At 33.5% G+C, this 14447-nt stretch overlaps 1 protein-coding gene across 1 annotated transcript in view; it reads right to left on the reverse strand.

Annotated features, from left to right (window-relative positions):
• The window catches only part of Syn2 (Syntrophin-like 2), a 277516-nt gene that overhangs the window by 250916 nt on the left and 12153 nt on the right, over positions 1-14447 (reverse strand). The gene's annotated exons all lie outside the window — the stretch shown is intronic.

A 14447-nucleotide genomic window follows, 5' to 3' on the forward strand; every position in this document is an offset into this window, starting at 1 on the left:
GCCACAAATTACTGAATTGGAGAAAGATTTAGGCATACGGCGCCTAAGTCATAACCAAACCGCACAACGCCTCGGAAATAATGAATCCAAAAAGAATAACAAAATACTTCCCCTCAATCCAGCTGTCTGCAGCTAAATGGTGGCACTTGGGAGAAAATCATTAGGGAAAATGATAGACCATTCATGCAGCAGGGAATGACTGGTGATTATTTTTACGAAATTTTTATTTGCCTGTCTTTTCCAAATGTCGATGGGTAATGATGATATCAAAATTTATGGATGAATCGCTGGATATTATGATGATTTGCAAATTCTCGAAAAATTTCACCAAATTCAATTTTGATCATTTCAATAAACAGCCATTAAATGTGTTTTGTAAAGGGAAGCCTAGTAGGCGAATAGTCCTCAAAATAAGCAATTGGAGAGACTCATAAAATTTCATATACACGTGAGCGACTCGATCAAAATAACATCCCAATGAATGAATGTCCCAAAGAGGAAAAGAAAGTAGAACCCATATGTTTATACAGGAAGCAAAAGTAACATATTTTCGGGAATTATTTTAGCCTTTTTGGGTCCCCGTTTCATATTTAAGACTGGGATTTTATTTCATAATAAAATAACACCGGAAAATCAAGAATGGAATAATATCCCAAATATTATCTTATACTGGCGGTATCAAAATGGACCCAAAAACTCAAATGGAACAGCCCCACAAATGTGTGTTAAATGTGATGGAAGCATTAAAATCGACCCCAAACTCTTTTATGGGAAGAATGAACTACCATATTCGGAAATTGAACTAAATTATACTCCCCATTTTGAGATTTCTAAAAAAAATTCAGGAAAAATTGATGTCCTGGTGTACTTTTTAACTGCAATTCTTGGTTGAAGAAATAACTTGATTGAAGAAATCAACCCTAACTGATGAAAATGTACACAGAAAAATGTAAACTCTTTTATGGGAAGAATGAACTACCATATTCGGAAATTGAACTAAATTATTCTCCCCATTTTGAGATTTCTACAAAAAAATCAGGAAAATTTGATGTCCTTGTGTACTTTTTAACTGCAATTCACGAAATTACACCCTCTAATAGAAGTAAATGTAAAGAAAAAATCATTTGCGCCAAATCATGACCATTTTAACAATACCCAAAAAATATCTGATTCAATTTTTTGATTCAATGATTTTTTAATTTAAATGTCTTCATTCACAAAAATGATGGTATCAATCACAGTTTTAATTGGAAATATATAAAATGTATTTGATTAATAAATTAATTGATTTCAATTAATTTTTTAATTGATTCAATTAAAAATTTAATTGGTATTGATTGCAAAACTAAAAATTAATAGAATCACTTCATTTTTATACCCACCACCATAGAATGGTGACGGGGGTATAATAAGTTTGTCATTCCGTTTGTAACACAACGAAATATCGATTTCCGACTTAAAGTATATATATTCTTGATCAGGGAGAAATTCTAAGACGATATAAGCATGTCCGTCTGTCTGTTGCAATCACGCTACAGCCTTCAACAATGGCGCTATCGTCCTGAAATTTGGCACAGATTCGTCTTTTGTTTGCAGGCAGGTCAAGTTCGAAGATGGGCTATATCGGTCCAAGTTTTGATATAGTCCCCATATAAACCGACCTCTTGATTTGAAATTGGAAATCTAGAGGTATTTTAGGACCATCAAAAAGTGTACCGAAAATGGTGCCATAGACCGCTATGTTTTGGTATAGCCCCCATATAGACCGATCTCCAGATTTTTATTCTTGGGCTTCTATAAACTATATTTTCTATCCGATTTGCCTGAAATTGAAAATCTGGAAGTATTTGTGGACCTTAAAGAGGTGTGTCGAAAATGGGGTGTATCGGTCCATGTTTTGGTATAGTCTCCATACACACAAAAAATTTTTTCTCTGATTCAATCACCAAATTAATTAATCCAATTAATTTTTTAATTGAAATGTCTTCAATCACGAAAATGATAGTATCAATCACAGTTTTAATTGGGCATAGAAAAAATTCTTGATTAAAAAATTAATTGATTTTGTCAGCAAAATTCAATTAATTTTTTAATTGATTCAATTAAAAATTTAATTGATGTTGATTGCAAAACGCAATTAATTTATTAATTAAAAAAGGTAACTATTTTTAACTACTTAGTTAGATTGGCTTAGGGTTTTTTTTGGATTAACAAATGATTGTTTGAAATACATTTTTAATTAAAAAAGTAAAAAAAAATCAGCACTTTTTTAACTGAATTAGTCTTCCGAATTTGATTAAAAAGTTAATTGTATCAATTAATTTTTTAATTAAACATTTTAAAAATTTCAATCATTGACTTAATTAACTTAATGTTTCTATCATGATTAAAAAGTTAATTGTATTAATTAATTTATTAATTGAAAAAATTTTCAACTTCAATTAACTTTTTAATTGGAAATATTTTGGTGATATTTTTTTCTGTGTATAAACCGATCCCTCGATTTGGCTTGCGGAGCCTTCAAGAGAAGCAAATTTCATCCGATCCGGCTGAAATTTAATACATTGTGTTGGTATATGGTATCTAACAACCATGTAAAAATTGGTCCACATCGGTTCATAATTATATATAGCCCCCATATAAACCGATCCCCATATTTGGCATCCGATCCGGCTGAAATTTGGTACATGGTCTCAGTATATGATCTGTAACAACCATGCAAAAATTGGTCCACATCGGTTCATAATTATATATAGCCCCCATATAAACCGAACCCCCGATTTGGCTTGCGTAGCCTTTAAAAGAAGCAAATTTCATCCGATCCGGCTGAAATTTGGTACATGGTGTAAGTATATGGTCTCTAACAATCATGCAAAAATTGGTCCACATCGGTTCATAATTATATATAGCTCCCATACAAACCGATCCCCATATTTGGCTTGCGGAGCCTCTACGAGAAGCAAATTTCATCCGATCCGGCTGAAATTTGGTACATGGTATCAGCATATGATCTCTAACAACCGTGCAAAAATTGGTCCACATCGGTTCATAATTATATATAGCCCCCATATAAACCGATCCCCCGATTTGGCTTGCGAGCCTTCAAGAGAAGCAAATTTCATCCGATCCGGCTGAAATTTGGTACATGGTGTAAGTATATGGTCTCTAACAACTATGCACAAATTGGTCCACATCGGTCCATAATAGCCCCCATATAAACCCCCCCATATAAACCGATCACCATATTTGACCTCCGGAGCCTCTTGGAAGACCAAAATTCATTTGATTCAGTTGAAATTTGGTACGAAATGCGATGCGAAATGTTTGTGGAACGACTTCCAATTTTTTGGGTTTTTCTTAGAAATTCTCGAATACTAATGTTGGTGCTAGTGATCGCATTGAGTTTGCTATCACTATCACTAAAGGACTATTCAAGGATATCCTAAAAATTCGTGGTATAATACATATTCCCAAGGGCAAGCAATCTTCCCTTAACTACAAGAAGCCATATCACTTCCTTTCAGATAGATCAAATACCATAATCATTAATTTACATTTCTCAATAAGCAATCGTTTTGTAATCCTAGGGGCTTTTACAGTAGTACATTTCAATGGTACGGCATTGTGCAACTTTGATTTTTATCCGCAAGTTTTAATTAAGAATTACAAAAGAGAATCATTGTAATAATCACAGTAACTACATAGCCCTAGAAGTTTTCCCGTGAGGGAAACTTGAACTTCATAGGATTATGTTCTGCATGGCCTAGACAAAGAACAATTATAGTAAAGAAAAAACACAATCCCATGTATACGGGGAAATAACAACAATCATTAAAGGACAATGCAATTGCAATCAGGGACATGATGTCGATTTAACAAAGGACATGTTAACTGTCGTTTGCTTGCCTCTTTTATTTTCACATTTTCATAGCTACATTTGTTCTAAAACAACAAATAGTCTGTATTGCAGTTGGCCTTGGTCTCTGAAGGTATGGACTTGGCAGACGTAATCTAGTACCTCCTCCCTCAACAATCCCTGGCTTGGCCTAGACCAACAATGGCAATGGGGAGATGAGAAGTCATGTACATAATTATCCAAAGGACATTCATCTTATACATCCACACCTTAAACACAACACCAAGTATCCAAAGCCCACTCAGGGACAATGGCAATGACTAAAATTCATGCATACACTCAGTCCTTTGGCTCAAGCAGGAGAAGGAACCATCAAATAAGGATTTACCAGATAAACACAGAACTGCAAATGAACTTCCGTAGCGGAAACTGCACGAGTACAGAGACTTCCTGCCAAGCATCCGATTCGATGCTTCAGTATTTGCTGTCAAGTATCGAAATGTTGGCTGGCTCATGTACTTCTAAATTTAAAACAGGATGTACCAATGCTACATCCGATATTTTAATAATTTAGTTTGTGTTGTTATAGCAAATTAAATGAAATCCTATAAAAGCTTGCACACTGCGGCTATAAAGAAATGATAGGGGAAAACGAGCACTTGCTGGACAGTTTGCTGGTAAACATAAGAATTACCAACGTTAAAATTAAAAATTTATTACGACTGATTCTGGTGAAAAGTTTGTTTTAAGAATTTTCTCTGGATTCCAATAAAAGAACTCCTTTGAATAATTCAATTAAGATGAGTAGGAAAAAATAGCTATCCACTACAAAAGGATGGGGGTAAAAACGGTGTATGAAACATAAGTCAACTATGCCCATAAGCGTAGGAAGGCCTCTGGGGAGGGGGCTTAGACCCTCCAGAAAAAATTTACGCCCCCCCAGAATTTTAAAACCTATTTACGATTTTACATTTTTATAAAAATTAAACAAGTATATACAACCGCACAAAGTTCCGCTAAATACTTTCATGCACAATCGAATTACTTGGGTTGTGATAGCAGTTGCCGATGGCAATGTTTGAAGTCTAATATTTATGAAATAGAGCGGTGATTGAACTTATGGTTTAGTTGAATAACTAACTGCATGTTTCTGTATGTCGAACGAGTTCAATCGATCGACTGAAATGAAATAGAAACAGCTGTTTTTTGGTTATAAATTCAGCTGTTTGTTTCCATTTTAGTCGATCCACAGAGCTCATTCGACATACATAAACAGGCTGTAAAGCTCCTTTGTTATATTGTTTAGTCATCTTAATTAAAAAATAGTAATTGGTATTAAAACTATTCTTTCATAAATTAATATCTTAATAATGCTGCAAAAAAAAGCGTCGCTAAAAAAGAAGTGAAAATGTTCTTTTTTGGGTCCGGAAGTGGTGCAAAATTGGCGGAGAAATGATGAATGTAATAGGAACTCGTCATAGAACGAATGTCCACCGTTTCAACAGCCGTTGCAATAAATTTGCATCACTTCTTACGGCGTGATCCATATCGTTGTGTGATATTTTCCCAAAAAAATAATTTTTATTTATTCGTTTTTTATTTGTTTTTCGGTCGAACTTTTGTTAGAATTATATAAATATTTATAAAGATCTCGAGCTTCAAGAAACATTAATTTATAATATATTTTATATTTTTTTTATGATTTTTAATGCATTCAAACGCTTGTTTGAATATTTTCAAAAATTATCGATTTTTAATGGATTTAGCATTTTTGTGGCAAAATTTGAATAATTTTTACCATTTTATTTATTTTTACTCTTTTTTAAACTATTTGAAAAAAAGAAAACAAAAATTACGCATTAAAATATGAAAAAACTGAAGTAAAAAACTTCCTGTGTAGTTAATATAATTAACTTCTTTGTGAGGACATTTTTGGAAGTGCTTTTAAAGTTGTGCCTTTAAAACAAATCCCAATTTTTTTGCTGGGAAAAGTGTGGAACTACTTTTAGCTGCTTTATTATATATTATTTTGATGTCTATTTTTGTATTCCTTTTTATGAAATAAAACAATAATTGAACCTATAAGTTCAGTCTATACATTTTTAGCTAGGGGGGCTATAGCCCCCCCTAGGAAAATTGTCTAGCTACGCTAATGACTATGCCTGAAGAAAAAAAAAAACGAAGGAGTTAATCGAATTTTTTTCAAAAAGTCGACATTTTGTAATCTTCAAATTCGAGTAGGAGACTTTTGATATTTATTTTTTTTAGTGACTCAAATCGACTAATGCATTTTTGATATCTAAAATCGACTTAAACGATTCAAACAAAATTTGTAAATACTTTGTCAATGATTTGACGAATTTTCAGTACTACAAAGTCATATTTCCTTAATTTTTAAAGTGACGAAAAAATCAAAAAGTCAAATTTCCCGAATTAGAAAACAAACAGCCGGAGATTTAAGGTTCACTTAGTCCATTCGGGCTATTGTGATACCACAGTAGTGAACTTCTCTCTTATCAATGAGTGTTGCCGAATGAATCCGAACGACGTTCCACATTGCAGTGAAACCACTTAGAGAAGCCTTGCAACACTTAGAAATGTCACCAGCATTACTAAGAGGACATAATCCACCGCTGAAAAAAATGTTTGGTGTTTGGCCGATGCTGGATTTGAACCCACAGCCTATATATGCAAGGCGACAGATTTATGAATGAATAAATGACAGATTTGTGCATGAATAAAAGTCTAAAAAGTCCACAGGGACCTTGACACACACGTATGTTAGCACAGACTCAATATTGACTAACTTACAACTTAGATGACGATGTTAAGAAGTTTTAAGATTCCTTGTCATCGGCAATTGTTACCACAACCCAAGTAATTATGGATGTCAGTCGTGTGGCGTTGTTTATTTATAGGCACTCTGATGCAAAGATTTTGTTTTTACAATAATAATTTTGGTATGGATTCCGGACCAAAGAAGCGGAGAATTGCAGTAAGGATACATATAAGACACAATTGTCAATTAAATTTGAGTTTTGCTTACTTGCTTTTTTCTTCATGTGCTATTAAAGTCCTCTAAAACGTGTTAACGGCAACTTAACTTTCCAAATTCAACCCCGACATCAATGGAAAGTTATGCTATGTTTCAAGTAAAAACGTCTTTGAAATAAAGTATTGAAAAACATTTTCTATTTTTGAACTCTTTTTTGATAAAAATAATTCAATAAGTTTTAAGACGATTTAATTAATTTTAAAGAACTTTTCAGAATTATTAAAGCCAAGTTGGCCTTAGTCAAACAAAATTTCTTTCGTGTAAAGATATCCAATTTTGAGTCGACTCACTTTATTATAAGGAACGACTTCATGAAAAAGTCTGTCGACCTTTGGACAAGGGAAACAGCTATGAGTATCAGAGAAATTCGTCTTCTATGGTAAGCAAAAATTGGCTTCGTATTTTAAGTACAAGAAATATTTTGGCCTCACGACAATATTTTTTCACTGCACCAAATGTCTTATTCTTTCTACTCATAAATAGCATAACTAACAAGTATATACAGCCGTAAGTTCGACCAGGCCGAATCTTATATATCTTCCACCATGGATTACATAGAAACTTCTACTAAAGACTGTCATCCATAATCGAATTACTTGGGTTGCGGTAACACTTGCCAATGGCAAGGTATCTTGAAACTTCTTAACACCGTCTTCAAAATTGGAAGTTAGTCCATACGCATTGAAAAAACAGTGAACCCACCAGGAAGAAAAATTTCGGTTAATTTTAGAAAATTTTGAATATTTTTAGAAATTTTTAACTAAACAGTATAAGAAACGCTGGCATCACGCCGATGTCATAAAAATAAGTAAATATTTTTCGACAAATTCAAGAAAATTTATTAGACATAATTAAGTTTTTTCACTTGTTAAAGAAAATTTTGTAGTTTGAAGGAAAAAATTGGAGTTCAAAATTGCAAGAATGTCTTTAGTGACATACGAAGTTCATGATCAACGAATTTATAGTAAAATTTACAAATTTAAAGAAATATTGAACTATTTTGTGGAAGACACGAATTTAGTTAATCTTTATCCTTCATTTGTGTATATTTTTTTCCTCGGTTTTAGTTAATTTAACTAAGGTACACAAAAAATTATTAGAGTAGAGGAAACTTTCTCCAAACATAATAATTCCATGAACTAAACGAAAGTAAAATTGGCTTTAGTGAAATAGACAGTTCATTTTTTTTGAGTGCGGGATATATATTAAACAAAAAAGGCTATAGAAATAAAATGTTGACAAAATTTTCTATAGAAATAAAATTTTGGAAAAATTTTCTACAGAAATAAAATGTTGACAAAATTTTCTATAGAAATAAAATTTTGGAAAAATTTTCTACAGAAATAAAATGTTGTCGAAATTTTCTATTGCAATAAAATTTTGAAAAAATTTTCTATAGAAAAAAAAAAATTGACAAAATATTCTACAGAAATAAAATGTTGACGAAATTTTCTATAGAAATAAAATTTTTAAAAAATTTTCTATAGAAATAAAATTTGACAAAATTTTCTGTAGAAATGAAATTTTGACAAAATTTTCTATAGAAATAAAATTTTGAAAAAATTTTCTATAGAAATCAACTTTTGACAAAATTTTCTATAGAAATAAAATCTTTACAAATTTTTCTATAGAAATAACATTTTGGTAGATTATTTTTGGCGATATGGACCAATTTTTGTGTGATTGGGGATCGGTTATATATACACCCAGAAAAAAGGGGCTCTAATGCCAACTGAACTTTATTTTAGTTCATGAAGATTAGTTGATTCTAGTTAAATTTTGCACAATATGAGTAAATGTTCCTATTTTGAAAATGTTCCTTATTTGAATGATTTTTTGCTAACTTTAATGACGTAAACTAAAAATAGGAAAAAATTTGTGTACAAATAGAGTGCACAATTTTACTAAAAAAATTAAATAGTTCATATTTTCCTAAAATGGCAGACGTTTACTTAAATTGAGTTTATAAGTCTCTCAAATGAGTAAATTTTACTAATATTGTACCTGTCTCGAACTTCGTACAGCGCTAAAGACATTTTAACAATTTTTAAATGCAATTTTTTCTTTCAACATATGAAATTTTCTTAAACAACAGAAAAAAATTAATTATTTTTAAAAAAAATTTCTTCAATTTGACAAAAAGTATTAACTTATTTGTAACATGTTGCAATTAGAAAACTATTTTAGTTAAAATTTTCTAAAAAAACCTACATTTTCTTCCACTATGGGTTCACTTTTTTTGGGTGTAACTATAAACCGATATGAACCAATTTTGGCGTGTTTGTTAGCGGCCATATACTAGCGCAATGTACCAAATTTCAACCGAATCGGATAAAATTCGCTCCTCCAAGAGGTTCCGGAGGACAAATCTGGGGTGGGGGGCTATATACAATTATGGACCGATGTGGACCAATTTTTGCATGGTAGTTAGAGACCATATACTAACACGACGTACCAAATTTCAACCGGATCGGATGAATTTTGCTCTTCCAAGAGGCTCCGTAGTTCAAATCTGGGGATCGGTTTATTTGGGGGCTATATATAACTATGGACCGATATGAACCAATTTTTGCATAGTTGTTAGAGACCATATACTAACACGACGTACCAAATTTCAATCGGATCGGATGAATTTTGCTCCTCCAAGAGGCTCCGGAGGGCAAATCTGGGGATCGATTTATATGGGGGCTATATAAAATTATGGACCGATGTGGACCACTTTTGGCATGGTTGTTAGAGGCCATATACTAACACCTCGTGCCAAATTTCAATTTTGCTCTTCCAAGAGGCTCCGGAGTTCAAATCTGGGGATCGGTTTATATGGGCGCTACATATAATTATTGACCGATATGGACCATTTTTTTTTTTCTCTAAGAGGCTCTGCAAGCCAAATATGGGGTTCGGTTTATATGGGGGCTATACGTAAAAGTGGTCCAATAAGGCTCATTTGCAATACCATCCGACCTACATCAATAACAACTACTTATGCCAAGTTTCAAGTCGATAGCTTGTTTTTTCTTCGGAAGTTAGCGTGATTTCAACCGACGGACGGACGGATATGCTTAGATCGACTCAGAATTTCACCACGACCCAAAATATACAGTATGTCAAGAAAGTGTTTTGACAATAGGATAAAAATTATGCTTTGTTCCACAATTAAATATAATGAAATTTTAAAAAATATTTTATTATGTATTTTGCAAAGTATACGTACAAAAAGTATACGCTGCAAAAAAATTAAAATATTTTTGGTTTAATTATTTCTGGAATTTGAAATATTTGGCAATATCAAAAGACTTTCTTGACATACTGTATATACTTTATGGGGTCTTAGAGCAATAGTTCGATGTGTTACAAACGGAATGACAAAGTTAATAAACCCCCATCCTATGGTGGAGGGTATAAAAATGATACATAAACATAACCTACTGATAACTTAATAAGTATTGTAGACATACAGTGGTTCACAGCTTATTTCAACCACCTTTAATTCGTGAATATAAGTCATTAAAACTGTGGCGTGGAGTAAAATAGATAAACAGCTTTTTATCCTCAAATGACCTTAGCCCTGTTTAAAGAAACTGTGTAAAAAATGAAACAAAAACTCATGCCCACTGCGAGAGAGAGAGCGTAAAAAGTCTTTGCGAGTGTAATATCTACACCACTGCTTATTTCAACCAGCAAATTTCTAATGAATTTTATGTTACACATTCATTTGTATAACGGTACTTTTTGTGCGTGTGTGTACATTGTAGTTTTTGCAATGATCTACATAAGTTAATTAGTATGATTTCGTCATTCAAGTGGTACGGCCGCAATTTTTTTTAATATGGGACGACGTACCACCATAGAACAGCGAGAATTGGTTCTGCAGCATTATAAAAAAGGCCATTCTCGGCGAAAAATTGCAGAAATGGTCTGCTTAAGTGACTCAACTATCCAAAGTATAATAACACGATTTGTTCGTGAAAATAGAATTCATGATAAGGGCAGAAATGCCCCAAACAAAATATTTAACGAATCTGACGAGCGGTATATTGTTCGAAAAATTAAAAAAGATCCAAAATTGTCGGCACCAAAAATTGTTGCACAGGTCAAAAATGAACTAAATAAAGAATGCTGTGCAGAAACTATTCGTCGTGTGCTGCGAAACCAAGATTTACATGGTAGAGTTGCTAGAAAAAAGCCTTTCATTTCTAAAAAGAACCAACAAGCCAGATTGAAGTTCGCCAAAGAACATATTAGCAAAGACTTCGCATTTTGGGAGCAAGTAATATTTGCGGACGAGTCTAAATTCAATATTTTTGGCTCTGATGGTCAAAAATATGTTTGGCGTAAGCCTAATACAGAACTACAAAATAAAAACTTAAAGGCTACGGTTAAACATGGCGGTGGTAGCGTTATGGTTTGGGCATGTATGTCTGCGAAAGGTGTCGGAAGCCTTGAATTTGTTGAGAGTACTATGGACAAGTATAAGTACCTCGATATTTTAAAGTCGAACTTGCTACAAAGTGCGGATAAATTAGGAGTAAAAGATGAATTTCGATTTTACCAAGACAACGACCCCAAACATAAGTCAGGTATTGTGCAGACATGGTTGATTTGGAACTGTCCTCATCTGATGGCGCCACCTCCCCAATCGCCGGATCTCAATGTCATTGAAAATTTGTGGGCGATTTTGGACCAAAATGTACGTAAACATCAAATTTCGAACAAAAATGATCTCAAAAAGGCTCTCCGGGAGGAATGGCATAAAATAACAACCAATACTACTCGGAAATTAGTAGAATCCATGCAGAAGAGACTCAAAGCTGTTATTAATAAAAGAGGAGGTCATACAAAGTTCTAATATTAATAACGAACCCATACAAATTCGCTTTTATTAAATTTTTGTAAGGTGGTTGAAATAAGCTGTGACAACTAAAGTTCCTTTATTTTAAATTTTTATCAAATAAGATTCCGTTTCATTTTTATGAGAATTGAATAAAATTAATTTTCTGTTTATTTGGACATAGTCTCTAAAATGACAATAAAATTTTTTTGATATGTGTTTTTATTTCAATGTTATATTCGTTTTTATTTCTGAAAAGGCGGTGGTTGAAATAAGCTGTGAACCACTGTAGATCTAGATTAATGTGAGAATGCTATATACAATTTTGTGCGCGATCCAATGGTTCATCTACTTATTTTTTTTTTTGTTTTTTTTTTTTCATTTTAGAGTCGCATTGCCTTCAATGAAAGGTTTAAGGACTTTGGTGTAGTATAAAATCTATACAGACAATATATTTTTTTCAGTGCAATGACGCCGTTTAGTATTAAGCGAGAAACCACAACTTCCTAGATAATAGCAGTTGGATATAATTTGTGACAATGATCCTTTGACAACAAACACCGGAACCCTCTGTAGTTACAGACTTTTGTAATCAACAACTACCAATGTCTCGTATTTCTATCCTATTACAAAACTCATACCATTAAATGCTATGTTCACATGTTATTTTCGTTATTACTTTCCTCATAGCAAATATTATTTTCATTGGGGATATATGTGAGTAGATGTTTCATTCGGCGATTTTTTGTTTTCGTCCATAAGTAAATGCGTTCAAATGACTCACACAGTCTATCATATTTCATGTAGACAATGCAAATATTTCCCTTGTCTGGTGGAAAAATGAATGGTAATTAGAGCAGGTTTCTACTTCCCTTCTGCCAAATCGACGTTATGACTAATGGTCTTCCAGACATAGATCTCCTCCTTCTTGACAACACAAAATCCCTAGGATATTTGCCAGTTAGCCAGTCAGAGTTGTTTGGCATTGTTTCAGATGTCTACACAGCTACTGGGTTTATGATATTTGCGTGGCATACCTTTCAGTTTTTGTTTTGTTGCTTTTTTGTTGTTGTCCTCTCAATTCAATTATGTGTGTGTGTGTGTGGGGTTGGTTTGTTTGCATGAAATTTGTACTCACTTTTTGCTTGCAATTGTTGCGAAGATTGTGTGCGTGTGTGCTTGAAAGAAGACTTGTGAAAGGAGTTCATTCAAGGCCTTATTTGCAAATTTTGGAATCTCTTTAAGCGTACAATTGTTTATGAAATTCCGCACATTCCGTTATCGCTCGAATATACTACTGAAGAACCGACTGTTTAGATTTTTTTTTATACCCTGCGCCACACTGTGGAACAGGGTATTATAAGTTAGTGCATATGTTTGTAACACCCAGAAGGAGACGAGATAGACATATGGTGTCTTTGGCAATAATGCTCAGTGTGGGTCCCTGAGTCGATATAACCATGTCCGTCTGTCCGTCCGTCCGTCTGTCTGTCTGCGAACACATTTTTCCTTCCCATTTGGCACATGTTCCTAATTTGGGTCAGGATAGAACCCTATTGTTTTTGGAAGAAATCGGTTCAGATTTAGATATAGCTCCCATATATATCTTTCGCCGGATATGCACTAATATGGACCCAGCAGCCAGAGTTTTATACCGATTTGCTTGAAATTTTGTACAAATATAACACTTAGTCGTATAGTCAAGTGTGCAAAATTTGATTGAAATCGGTTCATATTTAGATATAGCTCCCATATATATCTTTCGCCCGATATGGTTTAATATGGTCCTAAAAGCCAGAGTTTTGGCCCAATTTGGTTGAAATTTTGCACAGGGAGTAGATTTAGCATTGTAGCTATGCGTGCCAAATTTGGTTGAAATCGATTCAGATTTAGATATAGCTCCCATATATATCTTTCGCCCGATATGCACTTATATGGACCCAGAAGCCAGAGTTTTATCCCGATTAGCTTGAAATTTTGCACAAGGAGTACAATTGGTAGTATAGTCACGTGTGCCAAATGTGATTGAAATCGGTTCAGATTTAGATATAGCTTCCATATATATTTTTCGCCCGATATGGAATTGTATGGCCCCAGAAGCCAGAGTTTTGACCCAATTTGGTTGAAATTTTGCACTAGGAGTACAATTAGTAATATAGTCATGTGTGCCAAATTTTATTGAAATCGGTTCAGATTTAGATATAGCTCCCATATATATCTTTCGCCCGATATGGACTAATACGGTCCCAGAAGACAGAGTTTTACCCCAATTTGGTTGAAATTTTGCACTAGGAGTACAATTAGTAGTGTAGTCAAGTGTGCCAAATTTTAAATCGGTTCACATTTAGATATAGCTCCCACATATATGTTTTTCGACAAAAATGGTCAAAATACCAAAATTTTCCTTGTTAAATCGCCACTGCTTAGTCGAAAAGTTGTAAAAATGACTCTAATTTTCCTAAACTTCTAATACATATATATCGAGCGATAAATCATAAATAAACTTTTGCGAAGTTTCCTTAATATTAGGTTAGGTTAGGTTATGTGGCAGCCCGATGTATCAGGCTCACTTAGACTATTCAGTCCATTGTGATACCACAGTGGTGAACTTCTCTCTTATCACTGAGTGCTGCCCAATTCCATGTTAAGCTCAATGACAAGGGACCTCCTTTTTATAGCCGAGTCCGAACGGCGTTCCACATTCC

This window comes from Haematobia irritans, chromosome 5 (genome assembly GCF_050003625.1).
Source record: "Haematobia irritans isolate KBUSLIRL chromosome 5, ASM5000362v1, whole genome shotgun sequence".
NCBI classification, from domain to species: domain Eukaryota; kingdom Metazoa; phylum Arthropoda; class Insecta; order Diptera; family Muscidae; genus Haematobia; species Haematobia irritans.